General features: G+C 40.8%; 1 long non-coding RNA gene across 2 annotated transcripts in view; it reads right to left on the bottom strand.

Moving 5' to 3' along the window:
- Positions 1-27,879, bottom strand: part of LOC134146118 (uncharacterized) — a 132,159-nt gene that overhangs the window by 42,738 nt on the left and 61,542 nt on the right. The window lies entirely within an intron of this gene.

A 27,879-nucleotide genomic window follows, 5' to 3' on the forward strand; every position in this document is an offset into this window, starting at 1 on the left:
TAGATCTTGTGCTCACACCTGCCCTGGGCAGTCTTGTTGTACTGCCATTACCTGTAGCACAGTTGTATGTACTTATTATTTCACTTTTACCTTGTGCTAGTCTCCAGAGGCCTCTCCCAGGCCTCTTTCCAGCTCTGAAACTGACCCAGAGTATTTTAGGTAGATATTATTGGAAATAGGTTTTCCATTTGTTTAATGGTCTCTTTTATTCGGTAGTTACTATAAAGTGTTCATAAAAGCTGAAATTTACAGAAAATTGGTATTATTATGCCAATATTCTCTGGTTCTAAACTACATTTCCTTTTGATTACATAAATAACAATGATTTATCAAATGACAGTTGTCTGCAAGCTTATAACTAATTTTACATATACTATAAAATTCAGTGCAAGCTTCAGTTATTACTCTCTACCTATTTTTATTTGCTTTACGTACTTTTTTAATATACAACCTAAGTCATCCAAAAAGTATATTTGAGAAGGCAGATACTGCAAGGGCAAAGGCCACCAAAGAAAGGACATTAAGTTTAACATCCTTTTGAGGGGACCTGCTTAATTAGAAGATGACCTTCGTTACATGAGGTTGCATAAAATATCATTTCAATGGAGTACTTAGGGAAAGTTTCCCTGACTGTGACAGTGCTGCCAAAATCTAATTAGAGATTCATCTAGCCCTGTATATCAATGTTATTGTCTGTCAGGCAGCCACAATGTATCATGCTGCAAGTGGAATTTTAACTGTCTAAATCAGTCTGTCTAAACAACATAAAATAGGAAACAAATCAAAAGACTAGTTAAAATCATAAAAGTGACACGTATTTACTATAAAATACCATTTGTTGTATTAATGGATTTAATAGTAAGGAGACAGAGCCAGGTGTGTCAGAGCTGCAATGAGGTTACTACTAATACAAGAGACCCCCTTCTTCAGCCTGTGCAACTGCAAGGACTCGGCAGGCCATGCCCTTGTTTCCTCAACATCCCGGCCTGGTTTCAGGAGACAAGAGCTGTCGGATTACTGCGCCTCGTATGAGCTACCAGAAACCAGTCGAAAAACTGGCACCAGTTTTTACCATGACAGCCAGACCTCACCTCAGTCGCTGTGCCTCCTCTCAAGGTGGGAAATCATGTAGCAGAGCTCCTCAAGTCTTTGACTGATATCCCCACTGCAGACATCCTAGTTCACTTCTACGCTCTCATCTAGGTTAAGCCAAACAGGTACATCCAAGAGGAAACCTGGACATGGCCATTTGCTCTAAGGCTCACTCCCAACAGTGCGGCTGCAGGCAGAGGAGACCACCTCTTCTACCAGTACCACTCCAGCAAGTCTTGCACCTCCAAGGCATCTGCACACCTTCTGTCACACAAAACACCCTCAGAGTGATGCTATAAAAATAACTTCCTGGACTCAGCAAGACAGAAAACAGGAGTTAAAGTATTTTTCCTAACTGAGACCAGAATCCACCTCTACGGGAGCTTCTCATCACTTTCTCCCCAGCAGAGAGGTGGAGCTGCTAAGGAACCGCTCATGCCGAGAGGTCGCCTTCGCAGGTGCTGCTCACTAGCTCCTAAGAGACAAGAACTAGCAGCACCAGCTCCCACTGAAGTCACTGCCTAGGGTGTAATAACTTTTTTTAAACTGCCCACAGAGCAGAGCAAGAGCATTCACACACACTGTCCCAGATGAGAGCTAGTAACTTCCCTGTCCACGCAGGTCCCGCTACCACCTCGCAGCCAAGGCACACGCCTCGGCGTCTTCCTGTGGATCCCGCTCGACAGATCAGGAGGCTAGCTGCCCCAAATCCCGATTTTAGGTCCGTATCAGACACACAGCATAGACATTAGTGCTCTTGTGCTCCCTTCATCGTTTCTTGCTTTCTCACTATCTCTATGTCCCCATATTTGTTCATTTTGCTTATCTACGAGGCTGGGGACCACTTTTACACTACGTTTGTACAGCGCTACACACTATGCAGGTTTAATCTATGCCTCTAACACCTAAGCACTACTAGACTATGATTTAATAAATGTTAACATGCACATGTGGCAGAAAATTGACAGAACTGTTGAAATATGTTCTTTATAGGTTGTTTTCAAGCTCCCGATGGAATCCACTTTTTTTTCCTCTCTCTTAATAAATAAGGGTTAGAAACTTAAAAGTCAGTATTGAAAGCTTTAAAGGAGGGAACTGTTTATCTGTCTAGGAGACACAAGTATTCATGGACTGTCCACCAGAAAATTTATGTTGAATATAGACCCAGAAATCCCATTGACTTAGACTGGAAGATCATCTGCAGGAGGAAAGCACCATCAGCCTCCTGCCACCTAAACTCTGAGGCTGCCAGTCACTCACACGGCATTTTACTCAAACAGTCACAGCAAGGAAGTATTTTGGTTCCTGAAACTGAAAACTAAGTGGTTATCATGGCTGAAAGGCCTGTATTTTAAAGGAACACATTCATTCTTATGCAATGACAGGTCATGAATTTTGCATGAAGCACAGCACTTGGTGTCAGAAATTATATCAGCTCCAGCTAGGGAGACAATGATACATATGTTTGTACAAAACACATAATATGTTTTATTTAAAGTGTGCCATAAATATTTTTGCCCTGAAGCAGAGTTTAAAATGAGCTCCGTAAGGTGTCATAACAAAATGTATGTTCAGAAAGGAGAAAGAGGTGCATCTATTCCTAAATGTCTAACTTCATCTATAAGAATTGCTGGATATTCACTGATAAAGCTGCCACTCCATTCTGAGGTGGCTGATCCTAACAGTAAAACACACACAGCCACATTTTCTGCCATGGCTCACAATTTATGCATCAAACCTTTCCTTCCTCAAGAGCCTGAAGAAATCCAGTAAACTGTGAGCAAAGTAGTAATTCACATTACAGATTATAGATGCGTGACATTCAACGCTACTCTGCATGAGAAAGAAATTAGTAATCTGTTTTATAAACAATGAGGGTCTTAGCTGCAGCAGTATCTGTCAGCCTGGCAAATCCCAGGACCTACCCAGACAGTTACACTTTGCTTTGTCAGAGTCAATACATCTGGGCCAGAAGTAGAAGTAGCTAAACGGTGTCTCAACAAGAGCTGTCCTTGTAGCAATGCGTCTCTCCTCTGTTCAACTACTGCCTTCAAGTGCCTGTGGTAATTGTATTTATGTCCTTACTCAAGCAGATAATGGAGGATTTGGACCCCGGGATTGCTCTTGACCATGGTGCGCACAACTTCAGGCCAGCTTGTGGAGCTGTGTCATTACTGGAGATTTGTTCAGTAAAAATAATTGAAAAGAATTATTCAACCACTGGGACGTCACATTCACTTACAGTATTTTGCTATCTCTAGGTAGATCTCGGATTGAGCAAGGAGACTGCGTTCCTTCCTTCAGCTCTGGGGTGAGATTTGAACGTGCACGTACGTACACACACAAATACACACACTCCACGAGCAAAGCAGGGAACAAAGCCAGAACAGCTCAAGGCAGCCTGCCATTGGAGCTGCACTCCACTTAGCACTAAGTCACTCTTAATAAATCTGAGGTGTCTGTCTCCTCCTTTCTCCAAGGAAGGGTTTTAAACAATTCCAAAATCCTAATTCAATACCTAACCATAAAGACCAAGCTGCAGAAGGCACATAGGCTGTGTATTTTCCAGACAGACGCTCACTAAGAAATTTTAAGTTCACATAGAATGTACAAAAGCAAAGTAACTCCACAAACAGATACAACAATAATATTTAGGAAACACCAGCGTGTCCACAGTTGCAAAGGAAGCCAGACTTTAAACTGTGGCCAATCATTTAATTTCAGGGGTCCATTTTCCAATGCACAGGTTCAGGTTTTGCAAGCTGAATGAAATCCATGAGAGCTGCAGGCCTCGTGCCAGTGATCGCAGCCCCCCTCTGCCCCTGAGTGCCACTTAATGTGAGCCACCAAAACATCGCTCCAGCAATCAGTGACGAATTCTAAAAAGTTATGTATGTGCTGATATTTTCCCCTAAAGAAAAGGCTTAGAAACTCATTTTATACCTGTCCCCAGCCAAAACATATTTGTCCAGGCTATAATTATCTAGTTTGATAAGCCCCGGAAGAAGAAGAATTTAGTGCACAGTGATTTAGAATTGCCCAAATGCCACCATCAGGACTGAAGCTTACTGCTGGTATATTGAGGTTAAGTTGAGACCTGCTGTCCTAGACATAAGAGCATACAAAGCCATTAATGCCAGAAATGGCAGCAATTTATGTAAAGCAAGATTACAGATTAAAAACAAACACAAAACTGCAAAAACTACTACAAAACCTGACAGTAAAGGGCTGACAAGGTTCTGACACTCCTATATCAATTTGAAAGGAGGAAATGTTTACAGGAACTCCAGGGGTTGAATCCCACGCTCAGCAACGCCTAATGAGAAAATTTTGGTACATACAGTACACGCACAACAAGGTACAGTGGATTTGTCCTATTTGTTAGCAGGAAGAGAATTCAGTTTTTAAAGCATAGAGTACAGAGGACCCTAGAAGGATGCACACTGGTCTGTTCTGACACGCAGCGATCCCCCTGCCTCTGAAGCATCTTCTTACTAAATCAATGGTGGTCTCTCCATTGACCTCAATAGAGGTTGGACTGGACCCACAGGAGAATCAATCCCGTAGCTAGTAAAACAAATGAAGGCAATGGATTTCTTCATGAGCTAGTCACCAATAGAATTAAGCCAATCAGATAGTGTCACATAATGATTTAAAATTCAAAATAAAGTCTTCTTTCTTAACCCACAGTCATCTTCAGATATACAGATGTTAAAGATCTGAGCCCTCATTCCACACAAAAAGTCTAAATACCACAGTCCCTGAATTTTTGTATTTTATAATGTAACAGTGCTTTTCTCTAGGTAGAAATTAACTAAATAAAATAAGTATTCACATCATTGGGAATTGTAGCACAGATAGGTCTTAAAAAAAAAACAACTTGTATTTGTATTTTTGATGTGCAACCTAATTAGACCAGAGCATCTTTAATTAAGTGTGTCAGCCCCAGTGGAAGCCACAGAGTTCAACGCTAATAAAGCTGATAAGGTTTTTATTTTTCAGACTTAGTTTATTTAATGCCTCATCCATGTTAAGCCAATCTGTAACATATGGGCAGTTCTCCCACTATGGATTTATCGTTTGGGTGTTTCTTTTTGCGAATTAATGCAATCAAACTCTTGCTCATGTTAATTATTTTTCTCCAAGAGCAAATCCCAGAATTGAAAACATACACACACACACACACCCCTGTTATTTGCTGCGTAAGCCACAGCGCAACAACTGAGAAATAATTCAAAAAACGTTAGAAGAACCCAGAATGCTTCTGGATTGTATGAGTGAGCTTTGGAAAAAGTTCAAGAAAGTAGTATTTCTGTATTTCTATATATCTGCGTATCTGACCTTAAAAGACAGTCATCAGAAATGCAGCAAAACCTAACTGTATATTCATGCAGAACGTGATGATTACTTCAGCCTTTAAAGATTTCTCATTTGCATTATCTTTACTTAGAAGGAGAGAATGAGAAGAAAGCTACCCAACTATTAGAACAAATTTTAAAGTCACGTGGCAAATTATTTATGTTTTGGAATTCTAAAACCAACCTTTTTCTTCTGAAAGGCATGTTTTGGTTCAATCACAAGTAACAAGACTTAGAGGAATCGCTAGGTAAAACTGTCTTATCTTGCGAGGTGTCCGAGTAGATGGTTCTTGCTGCCTTTAAATCTACACAGGGATCGTCCAGCAACACACCTGTGGGCAACGCAAAGGTCATCTTGGATTGTTGCAGAGACTCAGCAGCTTTTTGAAATCTCAGTCTCTCTCTCTCTACTGTCTAGACCATGAGACTGAGAGCGTTAGGTGATAAACCTGAACCTGATTTCATTGTGTTTGGGCTTTCAACAAGTCACTGATCATTTTCACAGCTCATTTATGCTGATTACTTGGTTAATATCTCCGCAGTGTTCGGGAGGTGGAAAGCACTGAAGCATTGTTCTCAGCCCCAAGAACCCTCCACTGCTCAGTGCTGTCTCGTTCTCCCAGCTCCAAGCCCTCTGATCTCTTCTCTTCCATACCTCCTCCCCTTGCAAGCCAGCTGATTTCTATCATAAAAAGGGAAATGTCCCCTTTTAAGGGGGAGATGAACAGGACTTTTCAGTTCTCTTTTTTGCCATTCCTTGATTACCAGAGCCACAGGACACTGACTGCAGAATTGCTCTTTGTGTTCTCCAGGCATTATCAGCAATGCTACTGAAAGAAACGCAACTGTTCACTGCTTTGAACTTCTGCCAAACTTCATGGATTTCCACTTCTCACACAGCTCCTACATGATGCAACTAATGATGCCAGCCTTGTCTTTCTGCATCGTCTGTAACGAGTAGGTGGCCATTCTGCCAGGACAGCCAACCCTGAGGGCACCTGCAGACTCACCACATTTTTCCTGAATTCTTTCAGAAGGCTCGGTTCTTCTGAGGCACACGGGAAGTTAACCAAACCTAAGGAACCTATTTCTTTCATAATCGCTACATGTTTTTGCTAAAAGAAATGCATTACTTTTCTACCTCCCTTCGTTAACGTGGTGGCCACACTGCTACCCACTGCTCCGGTCCTTTTCTCCCCAACTACTCATCCATATGCAGTTACCTTCAACTGAGCATCCTGTTTGTTGTATACGCTGTTCACTGACATATGACCTCCTTGTAGCAGGGACCTTGTTCTCGCAGGTGTACACAGAACATCCAACACACTCCCTAGGGCTACAAACCAACAAATAAATGACTAGTATGAACTCCACAAGTCCACAATCTCCCTGCTCCCACAGCTTTGCCAAGTCACACACATTTCATTGCTCTTCTCCGTCCTTTCAAGAACCTACTTGCAAGCATCAAATGGCTGGTATTGACCAACAGCCTAGCAGCAATTTATTTAGACTGGCTGCTGTTATTAACGGTCCTCTATTTTCCCCTTTCGTGTTACGACAGCCTGTCAATAAAACGAGTTGTTCAGAATATATTCAAACCCAGGTCTGTCCACTGATGTTTTATGGAAAACCCACTGTTGGTCTGCAGAGTGCTTCACACTTTCTTTCTTTACTTCAATTGCAGAATTCCCAAAGGAGGAGAAAAAGTGTGTCTGGTTTTCAGATCCAAAAAGGATCTCATCTCACATGTAAATTCTTTAACTCTCTCCTTCTCGTTTTTGCACCTGCCTGTACAGGGAAAACTAAATGCAGTCTTCAGACAAAAGTGTCACATACATTTTTTTTATTCGATTAACTATTTCAATGATTACATAGAGAAATCTCATTTCTGAGTGCATAGAAATATGAACTGCTGTAATAAAAGATGGAGCTGTATGAACTTCCCATCGTCTGAATCTGGTAGTCTCTACTACTACACAACTGGGCTCACACAGGTTATTTGCCGCTACTGTTTTTAGAGCAGGAATATTACTATACCACTTATTACTTATGCCAGGGACTCTACAGTGAAGCAACTGAAAAAATAAGCGCAAATGCAAGGCTAGAAAAGCAGAGTAACGAGAGCACGACAGCTGTCTTAAACTGTGATTTAACTGTTTCCATGACCTTTGCAATCTCCCCTTGGAATTCTGCTTTTCAGAGTCCAAAGATATTGGGAAAATGGGAGCTGCTCTTAATATCAGGAACCAAGACCACTTTACTGTGCATATAGTTGCTACTTTTAGGGATTCTGCTTATTAAAATATTCAGTCAAGTCTTTCCTAACAACAAAGTGCAAATGTCAATATTGATAATATTAAAAAGAACAGAAGGGGAGATGGAGTGAAAGTAAACACATGGATATAGATATGCACGCGCACACACATGGATATTCCCAGACAGGCCCACAGTGTTAGGGTGATTATGACAGCCCAGACCTCTAAAGCTTTAGCTTCCAGAGTCCTGCTACATATGAGAATTTCGAGTTTCATTTACCAGTGAAAATTCTTCTAATCTGAGTGGCTTCAGATGAAGTGTTATAAATATATATTAAAATATATTAAAGTCAACAAAAAAGCCAAAAAAGAACAACTTTTTGTTTGAAACCAAGTTTGAAACCAAGTTTAGAACACTATTGGCAGATGAACTATGGTTTTACTGTATAGGATTAGCAGCAGTATTTTATACAATCAAATAGTATCCATACATTGACTAAGACAACACTCCTGTCTCTGTCAGTACACATAATAAAGCTCTTGAGTTACTTCGGCAGCAGCAGGTTTCTGAGATCCCCAGACTGATATGGAATCAAAACCTGCTTTCGAGAACAGCCAAACCCTGGGGGTGCTCTGAAAAGGGCAGCACAGGCAGGTACCAGGAAGCTGCGTAAACCATGACTCGGTCTTCTGATCTTTCCCTCCACATAAAATCCTTGCAGAAACAGAACTGAAAGAGGGCACTTGGGCTCGCACAAGTGGTAAGAGTTCCCAGCTGAGCCTTTTTAGTTTGCTGAGTGGCCCTGCACAAGAAACGTGACCGGTCTCAAGCAGGAACCTCACAGGTCACGTGTGCAAGGAAAAGTGCCAAGATAACCACTCAGCCCTGAGCCCTGCACAACTGCACAACAGAGCCCAGCGACGGGCCCTGTCACACTGCACAGCACGTGTCAAGCTGTCTCTCTGGCAACCCTGAAACACAACCCATCCAGAGGAAAAGGCAAACCCGTTCATTCTTAATCTCCTGATTCTCCTGCAAATAGGGATCCAGGCAGCTGTTTAACAGCATACTGGGCGTCCCAGCATAGCCTTGCTATCCAATACGCTCCTGAGCACGGGAATCCTCCTTCTTTGTTGTGGTGCTCATAAATGCAAGGATGCTATTCACCATATGGGCTGAGCCAGAAAAATCCCACCAAGCCCGGAGGGAAAAAAAAAAAAAAAAAAAAAAAAAAAAAAAAGTCCTGTTTTGTATGACATAAATAAGTGTCTGAGTACTGAGGTCTCCCAGGCTCAGTCAGACCCTCTCTCATGCTTGATCTCAGGGTATTTTGAGGAGATATTGAGGTTTCATTTCTTGGCACAATACCATAGTTTGAGCCAGACAAAGCTTATCTCTATCTACATTACATTCTGATAGTTGTGCATCCATTAATCAAACAAATTAGGACTCGGCTGTTCGTATTAATTGTTTACTTGTCTAAGAGTGGCCGGCAGTTGTTTGTTTTTCATCACACTGCAGTTCCCCCCCTGCATACACACTACCCACCCTTTTTCGTTACGCTCTTATGTAGTTAGGTTTACTGCACTTTCATACTGACGGTGTACTGTGTGCACGTTAGTCACACGATACTGTTCATCTAGCATCAGTGCTTCCATTAGTGTGGACAGTTCAAACTGGGCAAAATGCACATCTTGTGCATAATTTAATGGACTTCATATAGCGAGTCAAAAACTGTTACTACGAAAGCATTAAAAAACAGACTATTTCTCTGGAGACTTATCGCTGGGAAATACTGAAAACTAAGGCAATCGCTCTGCAAAATTAGCGGTTGTCTTTACACACAGCAGCAAGTGTGTTAGGCATCACCTTTGCCTTCACCCATCTGAGACGTTGCACCAATACTCTGCAAAGTCTTCTTGAAGCTAAAAAGCCATCCTCTTCCTCCATCAAAACCTCCTGTTTTTCCTTCAGAAAGCCTTTACTATCCAAATATCTCCAGGGCTTCTTGCTTTTGATCTTTGTAGTTCCTATCTGGTTGAGACAGAATATAAAATTCCTCAAGGGAGAGTCTTTTGCTTTATGATAAATATTTTTGCTTGCTTGTTTGTTTAAAAAAGAAAAAGAACTACACTTCCATACAGTCTAATAATCTATAAGAATAAATAAATTGAAAACAAGATTCTATGCAGAGTTTTCCGCCCAGACGAGAAGCACAACAGGCAATCTACAAAACTAAGCAAGAACATAGTTTAATGAGCCTACCTGAAAGCCGCTTGTTTTTAACAGTGATTGACTTAACAGTATAGTATCTAAGATGGATGCACTCATGTTACCCTGTATGTAGTCTTCAATCAAGACGGATTGAATCACATCATTTAGATCTGAATCACTGCAAACTTTCAGAGGCTTCAGCTAATATCCTGCTGCACGTATCCAGGAGGGAAGGCCAGGTCGAGGGAGGCGGCTCTGGGAAACTTGCACCAATTTGCACACTTCTGTTCCTCCTTCCACGCTTGGTCTGCATTTGTTCAGAATGCACCCAAAATGACGGGGCTCCAGGTACACCTAGTTGCTGCTGGAATAGCAGTGTTACCAAAAATACAAATGCCTCCATCCATTCATTTGATTTTCCAAATTGTCTCTTCCTTCTGTATTTTCAAAAATTTTTATCAAGGCACCCTACAACCTAAAAGTTACTGGCTAATTGTTTCTAGAAAGCTCACATACCTCTAGTTAAATGAAGGGAGAGCAGAACAGAGTAAATTCTGAGATTTGGGATGATTTACACACTGTGGTCCAAATCTTTTGCTACTTTCCTAAATCAGTAACTCAAAGGTGACCAGTTGGTCACGATCCGATCTCCCTTACTGCTACTGGGAAACGTTCCAAACATAGCAAGAGGAAGTTACTGATAGCCTATGACATAAAGGTGTTATTTCACCAATTTTTGTGGCCTTACTCCATTCATTATACCCACTTCTCCCTTTCAAAAATGCTCCTATAAATCTCCTTATGGTGCTCATGGGATGCTGCACTGAATTAACATCTCCACATCCTTTCCTCCTTATCCCTTCCCACTACTACTTTGCTTTTACTCTCTGCCCTGACCATCCACTCAAATCAAATGTTGCTTTGGCCTCTAGTACTATACCTCTCCAATTAAATCCCTCAAAGATACATATTTTAAAACTGTAATGACCAGTTTACACATAGAGGCAGAAGTTTCCTGTCAGGCTAGAGGCGCAACTATTGATAAAGAACTTATGTATCACCTCCTGCCTCCAAAACTGGTTCTCTGCAGAGACTTCAACATGCCACTTAACATTCAGCTTCTCTACTTGTAAACACTGCATACCAAAACCGTTAAATACTACGTACATTAGCAATTAGCTGTAGCAGTTAAACATGGACGCAGAAACCAGAAATTCTATGAGTCAAGTGCTTCCAAGGATCTTTAGGGTATGCAGCAAATTTTCCCAAATGCTGTCAATAAATTCCAGATAATTTTTGAGTGGAAGTGGCAAAGAGCATTGTCCCAGGGCAAGTATCAAAGAAAACATGATTTTAGTACAAAATCGTCTCCACGCAATGCTCCTGATGCATGGTTAATCCACGGCTGGATGCTACACTTACCCATTGCGTGTACGTGCTTTCTCTGATATGCTTCCTCTCTAAGCAAAGCACTCATTTTACTGTCTCAGTTTCCTCTGTGTTAAACAGAGACAACTAGATTTAGCCTAAAAAGCATTTTTAGAGCAACGGGAGAAAAAATTAAGTGAGATCAGAGACTTTTTTTTGGCACAGCTTGTGACCCCCCCCCCCCAAAAAAAAAAAAAAAAAAAAAAGTCAAGACAGTAAGACAGGACAAAAGATGACCAAATAATGAAAATAATATTAGGAAAATGATAGCAGAGCATATCACAAGCTAAAGATGGTCAAAAGAGAAAAGAAACAGTTGTAATCTATAATCAAATGATAGGAGCAGGGATGCATAATGTATAAATACATGTAATATACTGTGTGCATTCACAGTGCATAGATTTTCTTTTCCTATTTAAATTATTACCTTACAATAAGGCAATATTCTTCTCACTCATCCATAGAGAAGGTTCATAAGGCTAATGTGAGTGATCACTTATGAGACCACTGGCCTCAACTTTAAATGAATGCGACTTAGATAATGATTTCTCTCCAGCTTCAAAGTCAAGACTCTTCAAAACAGCCAGCAGAAACAGTACAATAGATCTGTTTTGAAGACAGAAAACAAGAATCACTGTTCATGCACTTTTTTTTGCAGTCTCCCAGCTGCCAGGCCCATTCACATGAACAATGTTTGAAGTAAACTACCAGCCCCAGATCAAGTACACTTGATGTCAAAAGTGACTGGCTGAGGCAGACAAGTAACGCTTGGTGCCTGAACTCGACTCACAGAGGGGTTTAAGAAAAGATGAACTGGAATGGTCACGAATGAAAAAAACATGAACCTGCCTTCAAATGACTCTGGAAGCCTTGCAACCAGTATTTCTTTGTAGATAGGTAAGATGGGCAACTGAAACCTGCCCTCAGTGAATGAAAGTCCTTGTAGGAAAGGGGTATCAATCCTTTTTCTGGTCCCAGGCAGCTGTTGGTACCCTTTTGTTAATCCATAAAAATTGTGAGAGCTTTATGGGATTTTTTGCAGAGCAAGCAAGTCAATGCAAGCACAGAATCACAAAAATCACTCAGAAAGAAGTGCAGGTTAGGAAGACAGTACTTTGACTTGATTATACGATGGTCAAGGAAGCTTTTGTGCATAGTAAAAACACATTTTTTATGGTGCTGAACAGCAAAAACAAGACTGCTCCTGACACAGGGAAATACTGAATTTCAAGTTGAGTACTTTCCAGAGAAGGGATATTACTCCGAAGCGGCAGGTTCTTTGCTTTTAGGTAGCAGCCCAGCATGGAAGCCAGCCCAAGTACATTAGACCCCAGAACAAGAAATTACAAGCACTTTGTCTTCTGAGTGACTTATTGAGTTCCACGACAGAAGTGAAAAGCTCATGTTCTCTGTCCCAGACACTCCAGAGCAGGATGTTTTATTGAAGTGCTATGGTGTTTGCTTTCTGTGATTTATAACCTTCCATATTCCCACATGTACTGAAAGACACTCTCAAAGTACATGGGCAGTCTTCAGTTTAACAGAAAGCAGATACTCTTTTAGTTAACTGCATTACCTGAACAATCTCCATCTTAAGAACAACGGAATCAAGGGAAAAGAGAAAAGGTAAGTCCCTGGCAACCAGAGGATTAAATGACCATCTCAAGCTCTTTTTTTTTTTTTTTTTTTCCCAGATCTCATCACAACCCCACAACAGGCAGCCACAACTTAGACTCAAATTGATAAATATCACCGAAACTGTGATTTAAGCTCATCGGTGACCCGAGATTAGTCCATCAGATAAACATTAAACCAGAGGATACTCTTGCTTTTTATGTTTTAGGTTTTATACTTCTGAGCTACACAAGGAAAAAGCTAAACAGCAGAGTATCCATATGCAGTCTGAACATGACGCATTACAACAGGAAAAAAAAATCTTATGGTAAAGTCTGTTAAAGTTTGAAATATTTCTTATCCCAAAGAAAAACTACCAGAAAACGGTACACTATGAACTTTACTCTTCTACTTCCATAATTAAGAATAAAAAAGAAAGTGGAGAACAAAAATAATTTGAGACAACCAAAGAGAAGTCGGTTTAAATATAAAGCCTCTGTATCTTTTGAGTTGTACTATTTTGGAGCAGTTAAGGTGTTTTCCCCTACAGACAACATCATGTTTTACGGAACCAGAACATGCTATATAGCATAACTCTGAACTTAAGGTTAATGAGGAGTTAAACGCTTCTTAGTAAAAGGTTCTTTAAAAAGTCATTATCATTATATGAGAGGAGTCACTTCTTACTCCGTTCGATGACAGCCAAAATGAATTGCTTTTAGGTAATTATCAGTGAACATGTTTTAGAAGGATTTTTCTATGTTTGTGTCAAAGAACATTTAAACAGAATAAGGCATTTCTAAAGGGACAAAAGTTGACCTTATAAGTAATGCTGCCTACATTGGGACAAGCTGATATTCCACCAGGCGCCACGCTCACGCACAGCCGCCCGAGCAAATCACCTCCACCAGAGACTGGCGCCTTGCAAACGCACCGCTGCGAGCTGGGACACAAACACAGACCAACGCTGAAGCCGTGCCCAGGCCCCAAAACACGCCTCTTCTTGGGCACATCCCGCCAGAGAATCACAGCAAAGCAATTTCTGCCCCGCGGCCTTGCTGTTGCTCCTGGTCTTTGCCTCTCTCCCTCCTTTTTCCTTCTCTGCTTTCTGATAGGCATCCAAACAAAGCAACCTTCCTATCTAAATACCAGGGTATTACATGGCTTCATCACTGGGTGATCTCAGCACCTTCAACTCTAACTTTATTCTCAGCTCCCAAGTATCAAAGGAATACCATAATGCTATCTTACAGCCGGGAAACGCAGACTGAAGGGTTGAATTAATTACCTGCAATCAGAGATGATAGCTATGAAAGAGGTAAAAATTGAATGCTGGGTTCCTGATTACTATCTCAGCACCTGAACCACAAGAACATACTTCACTATCACTGATAGCTTCTGCTGGTTAAATCAGCAAGGTGTGGAGCATTTTCTGAGACTCTGTGAGGGTGATCATTTTCTAGGTAGACCTCAGATGCCTGAAGCAAGAAAACTTACACGCTACATACAGTAAACATTGAAGTCATTATTTTACTGGTTTTTTATATGGTAAAGCAAAAAGGAAATCTTTCATTTTTCCACGAAGCTACAGTTCGCAGCAATTTCATATGCAATACTGAAAACTCATGCCTATGATTTCCTCTAGTCAAGCATGCCCCATTTTTAGACCTTCAACAACAAAACCATCTTAAATGTTACTACATTTATTTTAAAAATCTATATTAAAACAGAAAGAATATGTGCATTCAAATCTCTTAGCAGTGCACATAGGTTTATATTCAGCACTCCCCATCAGAATCAATGCATAAGTCAAGGTGCAACCATGCTCCCCCAGGACTGATGGTAAATGACAAAAAAAAGGACAATGTTTAGGATTCAAAACTCTTCCAGCAGCTCAGCACCACAAGGCACATTTCAAAGCTAACTATACATTAATCTTCTAATTAAGTTCAGTTCACAGCCCTTCTACTACAGTAGAATCAAATGAGGAGATGCAGCAGCGATACGACTTGAGAGAGGAGGGGCACGTGCATGGGGAAGGAGTGTCTCCACTCGCTGTTCACTGACCATGCCATAAAAACTTACCTGCAACGAAACAACGGCAGAATAACTGAGAGCCAGGAAGGGTCATAACCAGACAACTTTCCTAGCAAACAGTCCTACTGCCCCAAAATTCCCCAGTGCTCTTAATGGGCTGGACTGAGGAGCTCAGGTGCCACCTTCACCCTCCCCCTTCCAGGAGGCAGAAGTCCCCATGGTCTCACTGGCACTAGGCTCTGTACTGCTAAAGGCATAGGACACACGTCTATTAAATTGAGAGCTGTTAACGCTATCCTGTACAATTAAGCAATCCTCATTCATTTTTCCTCTGCAAACCTGATCCCACCATTTTATTTTAGTAGGAAACATAGCCATCTCCTCTCGTTTCAAACTACGACGCTCATGACTGTCACCGGAATTACTGCTGTTTCATACTCGTGTACAAAAAAAAAAGAAAATCAGCCCCAGAAGGTGCTCAGCACATTGCCGGATCAGTTCTAAGCACAGTAACCTAGTGAACACTAATAAGAAATCTCAATTACAGTAAATCATCCCCAAAAAATTTCATTTACAGAATATTTTCTATACAGGTGTATTTTATGCTATTTCCCTAAGACAGGTATCAGCCACACAGGGCAGATTTACAGCACGGATAAATCTGGCCTCTCTGGCATATACTCTTGACAGCAAAGAAAACTGCACAAACCCTAGTAAGTTCCACAGTTTGTCCTAATCTATGTTTTATTCTTTCACATACACCTCAATTTAAGGGGAAAAGAAATAGATATCAGATGTGACAAGTGTATGGTTTTTTCTGATATCTGACTGTTCATTTTGCCTTGGAAGGGCTAGAGCACCTTTCAAAAGTTTTAGCCCTCTGTTTCTGAGGAACTTATCCTTGTGGCATGTCTGTCAGGTTTCACAGCGCTCAAGCAAGTCTTTGCAATTTTCACATAATGGCAGTTGTTGACAGGTTGTTAGGGCTGACAGTGAATATGTTTGAAAAACTGTCAAGCTGGTGAAAAAAATTAGAGGGAGAGAGAGGGAGCCTCCTCACATTTGTAACAGCATGTTAAACTGTAAACGCATTCTCCAAATGCACAGGCCTACTTCCAGTCCTGTTACCGGCTCTGCTATGACAGCATATGTGAATATAGGATCCTTAAGAGTTAATGTCAGATTGACACTTTATAGGTCATAGTCGCATTACCACAAAACTGTTTACCTTTATACAACTGACCTTACCTTTAATGTTCAATAACAGCTGCTTCAAGCAAAGAAACTGCTACAAATGTGGTGCTATTGATGCTGGCTGTTAATTAGTTTAACACTGTTATTGCCTTTGGTATCGTCGGCTACTACGAGCCCATGGCAACGCAGGCAGCCCGGCTACTACCAGATCATTTGCCACCACCATGCAGAGAGGCTTTGGGAGAAGGTCTTCGAACGCTCTCGACCTGAAGAAAGGTGAGGCCAACAGCAGCCGTGGCCAAGCCCCACCTCTCAGCACTCTTCCACTGGTTCACTGAGATTTTATCAGCTCATCGTTGCACCAGTTTCTCCAGAAATGATTCAGTACAGATCGTAGTATCTTTATTTACACTGAGAAATGTACTGTACTCTAGAAGTGGTCTCCTGAACCACCTGGGTCTACATATAGAGAAATACTAGTGATATGACAAAAGGGAAATTTGGTCTTATTACTTTACTTTAATGTAGTTTCTACTTGTATTTCAGCAGTCCCACGCTTGCATAGGCAGCATTTGGCATCATTAAAGAGTATTTCTTTTCCTATATCCTTGCATTATGGAATAACTCATCAAGAACTTTTTGGCAAAAGCTTTAGAATTCAACTTTTTTCTGTTAAATATGAATTTACAATGGTCCATCATCCAAATTCTCCTTTACGTAAGCCATTTCTTAAAGTAATTTTTATTGCAATTTTGAAGACTTGTTTCTTCCAATCTTTCACAGCACTGCTTTGGTTACCATCACAAGGAGAAGACTGGATCTGGAGTGCCACAGTGTGCAGATCTATTTTGCCTAACAATGTAATAGACTAAGATAACTAGGATAAATAAATGAAGGGTAAGTTTGCATAACAGCCATGAAATTATCATAACCATGGTAAAGGACTGCATACTGTATTCACAACAAAAATCTGCCCTAAATTGCTCAAGAGGAAATAAAGTAGACTATATAGATGCAGTGTTCTGATAGACAGCCTATCCAGTGGAAAAGTAAAGATGTTAAAAAGAAGGAAAAGAACTGAACAGAATTAATCTCAGAAGGAAAAGAATTGCAAAGGTGACGTGGAAAAGAATTCACGGGAGAAGTATTTCCCAGTGTTACACGCAGCATCAAAATTTAACTACACTGGGACCTAGGAAAACACAGAAAAGTAAAAAGTAGCCAAACCAAAATTGTAATAAGGAAGACTGAACATGTCAAAAAAATCATGCCCCCTCAAAAAAGAGTTAAAATAATCTGACGAGGAAATACCAGTGTACTATGAGAAGGAGGGTCCATGAGGTTGAGTGTGGGTTGGTTTCTCAGACTGAGCTCAAGACTTGATCTGTCACAGAAGACTTCTTCCAGCTCTTGCTGAGGTCAACAGATGAACTCCATTTTATCTGAAAGGAGGCAGCATTAGGCCCTAATTCTTCTGCCTTGCTATGCTGTAAAGTGAGGATAATAATTGTATTGACAGGTAATTCTGTCTCACAGGAGTATTCTGAGGATTACGTAGCGTCTGTACTGTGCTGTGAAATGCTAAGTGCTAAATATGATTATACAGGGATTTCCATCCAAAGATCTCAAAGCACTTTCCAAACATTAATAATTGAAGCTTTATAATACCCTTAGGACTGCACATGTAAAGAAGGCAAACAAGATTCAGGGCTCAGTAAAGCGGGCAAGGATTATTAGACCTATTTTACAGTGGATAAACTGCACCACAGTGAGATTAAGTGACTTGTTCGCAGTAACAGAACAAATCAGTGACACTTCAGAAAATGAGCCTAGATGGCCAGATTCCTTCACACTTAGCACAGGAGGAGACATGGAAGTGGAATCAGAGGGTTAATTAGTTTTTGGAAGGAGTTGGACAGATCAGGCAACAGCAGGAAAGTGGAGCACCCAGAGAAGACTTAAAAGAGCCCAGAAGAGAAAAGAGTTTTGGAGAGGCGCAGGGTTTGAACAAGAAATCATGGTGGAAAAGACAACACAGTTAAGTGGCAGAAAATGTAGTTTACTGACAGAAGTCATAGCCATTACAAAAAACAGTATCAATCAATTCTTTGCCTCACACATTCAAAGAAAATGGAGAACATATGTCAGAAGTCATATTAATCTCCCAGGAGGAAGAGAAGAAGAAAGCCAATGAAATGAAAATCATGTTAGAAAAAAGAATCAAGAAACTAGAATGAATGAAGACTGATAAGACCAAACAGACTCTTCTCAGTTTCTGGAGTAAAGGGCTCACCACTTACAGAATCCTTCAAAATCATGTCGGTATCTGCCAGTTACACAACCTAAGGTGGCACTGAAATGGACTTGTCAAGATGGCTAGGACTGTTTCAGGAAATCACAGTCATCTTGACATATCACAGAGAAAGGACATACAAGTAATTAAAGACAGCTGGTGAGAACGTTTAAGATTTTTTTAATGATGTACATGACAACACAAAAACAATCTGGTCTAGAAAATGTGACTGAATATCAGAAGTATGACTCTGGAACTAAATTTATATTGACTGCATTACAGAATTAGAATAGGACGAAGCAAGTATGCTAAAAAGAATGTGATGTTCCAACACATTAGAAACGACCTTCATTAGACAGCCAGCAAGATTTTGGAGCTAAGGACTGGGCTATCCTAGCACTGTAGTACTCAGAGAAGGCAATGGAGCAAACGCTGAACACAAATTGTGCATTTTGAGCATGAAATGATTTCTCTTACTTTGCAGCTCCATGTCTCTCTTGTACTGGGGAGCCAGTACAAGGGAGACATGGAGCTACTGGACAGAGTCCAGTGTAAGGCTATGAAGATGATAAGAGGACTGGAGCATCTGCCCTATAAAAAATAGCTCTGAGAGCATGCAGCACACACTCAGTGGTAACCTCGACATTGCCAATTCTCATATTTGTTGAAGAGAGGAATGCTTTCACCTTCTGGGTGCAAAAGAGAGGAGAGGTGGTGTTGTACAGAGAAAATTAACACAAGTCCAAAATCTATTAAGCTTTAACTACTAGCAAGGCTTAAAAGAAATACTGTAAATCTATATAAGCACAGATTGTTTTTCTAGACAAAGAGGAAAGTATGAAAAATACATCACAGTAAATTCATGAGGAATATAAAAGCTTTGCACAGTTATGTATCTACGTAGATGCATAGAAATCATGAAAAAAGTATTTGTGAAAAATCATACTGAAATAAAACTGCTAATTTGAAAGTGGGAATCAAATTCAAAAGACTTCACTTCACTTGTTTTTAGATTTTGGTAAAGAAAAAGCATTTGCTTGGCAATTTCATTGCACAAAACAAAATGACAGCAGTATCCAAAAAATACGAGTGTCTTGCCTTTTCTTGATTCCAGTGATGCAAGTCTACCTTCTCTCCATATTGTACCAGCTTTGCATCACTGGATCTTTTTGTTCTGTGCTGTGCTATACAATGCTGGCACTTAGCTGCAATAGATATTATCTAGTAATTACTTGCAAACTACTGTGACTATACAGAGTTAACACTGATCAAAAGGATAAACTCTAGGACCCATAATTTCTCCTCTTTAATGGAATTAAATTAGAGCTGAACAACAGGATTTCACATAGCAAAGGAATCACATGTCCAGCTTTGTTAGAAAAACATCATGTTTTTAAGATTTCTGCTTTCTAGTTAAAAATTATCTAAAATTCATAGTTGTTTCCTACTTAATCTCTGAAAAACACTGCAGATTTGTAGTAAACATTTCAAAACTATTTTGAAAAGTCTCTTATAACAGATGTTTAAAATCCCCTTTAAGTCAGTGTGAATGTTTCCATTCATTTTCAGATAATTACTGCAAAAATACAGGTTAAAAAAGGGAAAATTTTATAAAGAAAAATAATATCTCCTTCAATCTTGATGTCTTCAGTTACCTCTAAATGAGGTAACTACAGTTTTGCCACTGACTTCACTTTTAAGAGGATTAGGACATATAGAGTTTGATATAAAAGCATAAAACTATAACCTGGTTCTTCTGTTTCTTAAGTAAAAGTTAAGGTCTCTATCATCCAGATTCTTTTTCAAATAGAGTCTATTTGGTATGAAGTTAATGACCTCTCTTGGACATACAAAGGCTGTTCTTGCTCCAGCCTGTTGTAAATTCAGTTTTGATAAAATCCGACTCTCTGCAAGTGAGAAAACATATCAGATATCAAACCCTCATTCTTACTCTTCTCATTGCCATACAAGATTTGTCAGATTAAGGAATTTTGTCAGCATCAAGACTATCCAGTATTCTTTCCTATATCCAAGGCAAATATATATATGCTTTTATTTATATATATATATATATATATATACACACACACACACACATACACACACATATATATATAAATAAAAAGCACAGCAAACACAACTGAGAACAGTAAACAAAGTCACCAATTCATAATGGATTTCTGTCTCTGGGATTAAGTTATATAGGACTAGACATCAATATTTTAAAACTACAGATTCACTCTGTTTTTCATAATACTTGAGATGTGACATCATTTGAACTACAGACTGCATTGTCCTGCTATAAAAAGAAAAGTCTAAACCCTACTAGTGTAAGTCTAGTATAACTGACTTCATATTAGATAACCCCTCCTATTTAAAGGAGAGGGGAAAATGGCATAGATTAATATTAATACTTGCACAAAAAACTCAAAATGCAACAGTGCATTCACCTTCATTTAATATATTTGTTCCTAGGTATTTTTGTAGTGCATGTCATATTTGGCATCACTAACTAGTTTGTGTTCCAAGAAGCAGTACAAACATTATGCTCGACACAGATCCTTAACTCTGGTAACATAAAACAATAACATTAAGAAAATCTAAAAATTACTCATAGAAGAAGCAGGTTTTTGTCATTCTAAAATATGCAATTTTTTGCCATTCATTGGCATTAACAAGGAACTTGTTATCTAATAAATGTCACAATCAGTTTCATTTAATTAAAATAATAAATATTATACAGTAGTGCAGATTGACATTTATATCTTCATTTACGTGAAGCTGGATTTATGGTCAATGCTCTATTTGATGGAGGCCACAAATAATGGCTATTAAACTGCCACAAGATGGACACAAGATCACTTTAATGAAATTAGACAAGGCAAGGCACTGATATATGGAGCCCTCCTGCTAGGAAATAAAGCCAGTCATGTCCAAAGCAGATGTTTTCTTTGGCTGCAGCTAAGTTTGCTACATTTTAAGTAGGCAGTTCAGCTTCACATGCAAAGGTGTAGCGGTATGAACTCCGTCCTGTGACGATGCCTTTCAGACCATGTCACAATTAATGCACATGAGCTCTACTTTGCTTGTCAAACACATTCATGCAAGTCTGACTCCTAAGCATAAAAATATCTAACACAAAACAAATTACAAAATTTGAATAAGAAGCCTGAAGTAAGGTTTGTGCGATTACTGGTGGCATAAATATCTCATCTCTCTCTCTTATTAAACATACATCCAGGAAATCAACTACAGATACACTCAATTGCCTCTTTTTTTCTTTTTTTCCCCTCTTCTTAAAGGGCTACATTAAAACTTCTGGAATATTGGCACAAGGTTACTGCAGGGCAAACAAAAGGAATCAGAGGGTAAAGACAATTCCACCAGGGAAGACTCCCCTCTTACCTCCACAGTTGCACCCTTACCAGTTTTTCTAGCCCATCCTGGAACATGATGCACTGGGCTTCTCGCACCAAAGTTTTCCATGAAAGATAATACTGCCGTTTCTATCACCACAGTGCTCGCTTAACAAATCAGGCTGGTCCTCAGCTCTGCTGCAGCGAATAAATAATCTCAAGTAGCAGAACATTGTGAAAAATCAAACAAACCTGCCTTGTGGGCAAATTATCTAACTGGATGCTGTGTGAAGTTCACATAAACATTCAGCTACGTGGAACAGCCGTCTCAAAGTTTGATACTTATCTCTGTGGATTTATTTTCACCTCAGGATCTTCATGTGCCATGCTACTACAATGGCACACAGGTTCAGGAGAAAAAAAAGGTGGGGGTAAATTGGGCATGGTAATTTTTGGAGGCAACGTCAACAATAAGAGACCTGGAACAATAAATGCCGCTCTATTTTCGGCTTCTGAACTAGACGAATGGTTTCTAAAGTTGCATCTTCTAAAGAATGGTTGTTTGGTCATTTATGCCAAAATTTAAGTATTTTACAAGCCTAAGGGTTTGGTCTAAATGACAATACCTTCATTAATAGATTTATAACAGCCTATTTCTGGCTCTACAGTGGAGTGCAATACACTCAGCTGAAATTTGGCCTCTCATTCCTCCGGCTCAAGTGAAAATGACACTGCGAACAGCTTAGACAGTACCGGACAATTCACTGAATATGTGTGAAACTTCTTGGTCTATCTAGCAGAAGACATGGAGCTGATATAAATAACAACTTTACCTGTTCAGTACCTTATTCCAGAGTGATATCCACATTCTATTGCAAATTCATTCTTGAACAAAATTTCCTATATAGATAAACACACACTTAGGTTTCTTGAGAAACTGTCGTGTATGTGAGGCCTTAGGCACTTCTACTGCCACACCACCAAAAAAATATAATAATAATAATTAAAAAAAACCCACACAGCAATGAAATACTATTGGATCAATATGCAACTTTTAGCCATTGTCAGATGCAATCCCTGGTCTGAACGAGACAGTCCCTGCCCGAGAGCCCTGTCGTATGGGTTAAATGTGATTCAAATGCACGACTATGCTATTCCCCTAATCCTGCAACCTGTGCTTTTAGAGCCACGCTGCTCAGCAGAGCGGTGCAGGCCTAGGCAATGCTACAGCTGGGCTTCCCCGCACACCTTCCGCAGGCGGCCGCCCAGCAACCTCCGCTTCGCTGCAAGCACAGGGGCAGAGCGCTGGCAGGTCTCCGAGCAGTGCTCGGAGGTCTACAGCCTAAAATTGTCAGATTGGCCCAAACTAATGGGACGGCTCTGAGTGTTCAGGTCAGGATATCACTTCTCAGGTCTGTCCTTGGAGCCTAGAGGAATCAGATCCATGACACCAAGACCAGCTGTGACCCTCAGGCTGCCTGCAGTCCAGAGGATGCCGCCCTACAGATGAATACAATTAACAAAATGGGGGGTTTTGAAGGATATTCTCCCTGTGCTCTGTAACCACCTGGATCCCTCTGGAGAGGCTAAGGAATGCTGTGGGCCCAGGGCGCTCCTCTCTCACGTGAGTATGTGAGTATCCCTCCAGGGGTGCATGCGCATCTCTGTGCACGGGCTCAGGCACAGCACATCGCAGACGCTGGGGAAAGCGTTCCAGCGCAAGGCCATAGCTCAGTGGTGACAAACCGATCACACCACCCATCACCACGTTTTCAGTGCCTTGCTATGAAGTGCTGTGCAAATGCCTTGTTGCAGTTTCAAAACTAGGCTCCTAAGGAGATAGGAGGACCAAAAAATTAAGGCTCATTGGTTGTAGTCATTTGTTTCGATTTATGCCATTTTTAAGTATGCTTATTCAGCATCAAGTCAGAGGACAGATTCTGACCCCTGAAACACATGCAGTGTAACACCGGACCTACCGTCCCTGCAGTGAGCACCCAGTGTATAGGGAATTGCCACCTGGCTCCCTGCATCCCAGTGCCAAAAGGGTTACCATTAACGCTCACCAAGGTCAGAGTGGGGGGAACGAGGCCTTTACTCGGAGCAAACTTGCATGTGAAATCCCCTTCTTCGACAGCAGATGTAGCATCTTCCCACTATTACCAGTACTTTCCAGGGCTGTCTCCCAGGTCTTGTTCCTCACATGAGGAGGTCAACTTGAAGAACTTGAACTTTCACCAATAAGAGAAACATTCCTGCCTTACTCACATCACACCAAAATCCTAGAAACACAAGTCAAATATGAAAGCAAAAAAAAAAAAAAAAAAAAAAAAAAAAACACATTTGAACATTAAAGAGCAGCTGGAAAACCAAAATAACCTGAACTTCAAAGACAGAAGGTCTGCATGATGAGTTTTGGGCAGCTTTCTAGTTAAGTTAGAAGACATGATCTCTGCTACCTCTTTCACATTAAGAGAGACCTTCATTAAAGGAAACATGTTTCCGTTGATGCACACAGAGCCTGCACCACATTTCAATGGTGCACAACGTGCAATTATCAAAAATAAAGCAGCCATCTTACAGCCTTAGAGATAATTCCGATTAAATCAGAAAGCCAGTATACCAACTCGAGTATGAAAAGAGCCTCAGACACCCCCCAAAAAAAAGTTCTTCTGTAATTATACATCTCTCAGCACAATAGTGAGAAATCAACCCTTTAGGAAAGGGCTTCACCACCCTTAAGTGTTTTACCAGCTATCAAAGATGAGCCATTAAAAATCCCAGGTTTGCTGCTCAGAAGTAGAGCACCACTCATTCCCTTCTAGTGACTTGGGGGAGGAGGGAGGGGAGGAAGGGGAACGTGCATCAGGTTTTTGTACCTATGACCTTAGTCATAAATACACATACCCAAATAAGTACGCACAGAGGCCGAACCACAGTCCTACTGAAACTAAAAGTCTTGCATTGACTAATGCTGAGGGCCACCAAGTTTCAGCCGACACAGTCATAATACAAATCTGGTTACAGAAAACAGTACTCCTTTAAACAAACAGGACCGCCTTTACAAGGTGCACCGCTTTCTACTTCCCTCATTTGCCATGAGAAAGTTAGGACAACATTCCTCCCCTCAGATTGCTCAGTATGAATAATAGATACGTCTTTTTTTTTTTTTTTTTGAACTGTCAACAAAGTATCTGTAAGAGGTGCACTTGGTTATTTTGGATATCTACAGCAAATGGTTTATTTAGCATTACAAGGAGTTAATTTTCCAACAGCAAAGAAATGATTAAAAACAGACATTCATATTAAACTACGGAAATAATTTTATTCGCACCTTATTATCCTTATGTAATATTTAATTATCTGCTACGCCCTTGCTTCAGTGACAATTTACTCAATGATGTGTCAAGGAGATGGAGAAAAACAAAACAAATGAGGTCAAATCTGTGCAATAAACATGTTGGTGTTCGTTTACTGAGGGCCAAAGCCTCAGCGGCTGCAAACAGCACGACTCTCCTACGGACGGCCGAGCTATGCTGACTTGCACCAGCTGCAGCCTGAAATAACTGCTGAGAAACAGGCTATATTATCATAACCTTAAACATAAGCCAGGCAATATTTCACAAATAACAAATTGGGACTCTCCAGGAGAGCTGAAGCTGTATGGATAGGGTGGTGTGCACTCCCATATACAAATTTTCAAACGCGGTATAAATGGTCACTTCCCTTGGAGCTCAGCTCAGGACCACCCAGCGCTTGCGTGTTGGGTCCAGTTATTTCCTTTGTAACAATTAGTCTCAGTTGGCCTCTTCGCTGCAACAGTCCGTTCAGATAGCATTTCAACCATGCTCTTCGGTCGGCATCGAGGCCCGTGCCTTCGGCAGCCTCCACCGGCGACTGCACCCTCCCTGCAGCCACACGCCAAGCGACAGTCCTCTCCGCCGGCCGGCCGAACGAGGCCACGGAAACAATCAGAAGCGGCTCCGTCAAACAACTTAAATAAAATCCCTGCTGGAGACTTCAAGGACAGCCACGCAAAAAACTGAACCAGAACTGCAGAGCAGGCAGGAGGAACCAGCTGCCATGGGGTCGGTGCGAAAGGAAGAGCCGCCCAAAATCTGCCCCAACAGGAACGTTAGTCTGATGCCAGCAAAAAGCAGCCTCATTCCTCTGGCTTATGCCCAGGCTCAAGAGCCCCCCCCCCCCCCTTTTTTTTTTGGCCAGGTGGGGAGAGGGGGGAAGATGTTCATCATAGTTTATTCCAAGAGCTAGCTGGTATTTAAAGGGTAAATGTGTTATCTTTCTCAGATAAGGCTTCGCCACAGAGGGCACTTCCAACATTGAGAGTTTTACCGCACGGATGGGGAAGTATCATCAGTGGTCGTTTCATCTGACCTCAGTGACTGAAGCATGCTCAGTGGCAGAGCTCGGATCAGGATTCAGACGTTGTTAACTAGATGATGCCAAAATTACGACTGCTTGTGCAATGGCAGGCACTTACTCCTAAGGCTCTAGAAAAAGGTCATTTGTGCATGTTCAGGCCACACTGTCTTTCCAATTTTGTTTTTTTTTGGGGGGGGGAGGGGAATCTTTTGATTCCCCTCCAATGCTTTCACCAAGGGTAGCAATGGTGGGAGCATTAACACACAGGGCCCTGGCTCCAGGCGCCATTCTCAGTGCAGGAATTCAAGTATTGCTTGCATTTGTTTGAGCAAGGTAAGATGTCTTCTAGAAAACAACAGCCACCCGCACACTCCATACATTAGAGTTCTCATTCTTTATAGCACCGCTAGAGCTGAACAACTGATAGCAGATATTGGGGAAAATCAGGACAAGAAAAATGAAGGAATAGACAGCCCTACGACTGAGGATACCATTACTACAACTTGACAGACCATTAAAAAAGGTCAGCATCCACTTTAAATAAATTAACAGAATACACCATGTTCAGCTATGTATTAAGAAGCATTAATGAGAATCAGAATAGCTTGCAGTTCAGTTTACTTAGCTCTTTAAATAAACATGGGCTATTGGAAATGTTATACAACAACGCAAGCACCGTAAGTGCAGCTCCAACTCCTGTCATTCCTGCAGATGAGTTACAAATCTACAAGAACTTGTCTGCTCCATGCTTGCAGCCACCGCTAAACTTAAATTAGTAACTATGTAGGCCTCTTCCAAGGCATATCAGAGACCAGCTGTGCAAGGACCTGTCACCTTCTTGTCAGTGAAAGTTTTCTGTCCAAAGAACTTTCGTCATCCCTCATTCCTCAAGTAGCTGGATGTCACTTGAAGAGACAGCTGAAGTCACTTGCAATGAATGGTCTCAAATCAGAGCTCACTGCCCTTGTCACAGAAAGTCTCACCCCGCAGCTAAAACTGTCACTGATCATGTTTAGATATGTACACTGAGGTATCAGATTAGAAAAGAGTATGCACGAGATGGGAGTTTAAAAGAGGCCAAGTTGCAAGGAAAATCTTAATAGGGAGAATCGAGGGCTTGAAGGGTTAGCCCTTTTCCAAGCCCAATTTATATTTCCCATCAAATCCAATAAAAAATATCTAGCTTCTGAAAGCGGCATGTTTCCAACCAACATATTCAAGAAGGAGCTAAAACTTTAAGTACTTTGGCCAGAGAACAAGTAGATTGCTAGGATATTATGGCATCTCTGCAGCAAGTTACTTCATTAAGAGAAAAATTCCCAAAAGGCATATTCTGACCTCAAGATTAACGCTGAAAATGGTGGATGCATATGCTATAGTAAATACACATATATATGTGAGTGTTTGTATACATATACATACATATATACACACACACACACACATATATACATATATATATGTATGCATGCTCCTAAGGAAACTCAGGAGTATGATAACATTTGCCATTTGTTTCTGAACTGCTTGCTTGCTTTAGCAATAGAAGTGATGACTACTGGCTATGGCAGGAGATTTAGCAGTCAAGAGTCTACGGTTCCATCCCTATCTCAGCTACCAACTTTTAGGTGACTCATTTAGACTCTCACTAACTTCT

Source organism: Rhea pennata, chromosome 13 (assembly GCF_028389875.1).
Source record: "Rhea pennata isolate bPtePen1 chromosome 13, bPtePen1.pri, whole genome shotgun sequence".
NCBI lineage: Eukaryota > Metazoa > Chordata > Aves > Rheiformes > Rheidae > Rhea > Rhea pennata.